Raw genomic sequence first — 244 nt, forward strand, 5'->3', positions numbered from 1 at the left:
CAGCAGGGACGCAGCTGGTGGGATGGGAGATGATGGGTGATGGGTTCTGCAGTTGCACCTCATGCCCTGTGAGGCAGAGCTGGGGATGCCTGGCCATGGTGGTGACAGCCAGGGTCCCACGGGGTGATGGGTGCTGGTAGTGAGACCCAGGATCCCATGGGGTGGTGGGTGCTGGTGATGAGACCCAGGGTCCTACAGGGTGGTGGGTGCTGGTGATGAGACCCAGGGTCCCATGGGGTGGTGG

Source organism: Corapipo altera, unplaced genomic scaffold, assembly GCF_003945725.1.
Source record: "Corapipo altera isolate COAL_440 unplaced genomic scaffold, ASM394572v1 64, whole genome shotgun sequence".
In the NCBI taxonomy this organism is placed as follows: Eukaryota; Metazoa; Chordata; class Aves; order Passeriformes; family Pipridae; genus Corapipo; species Corapipo altera.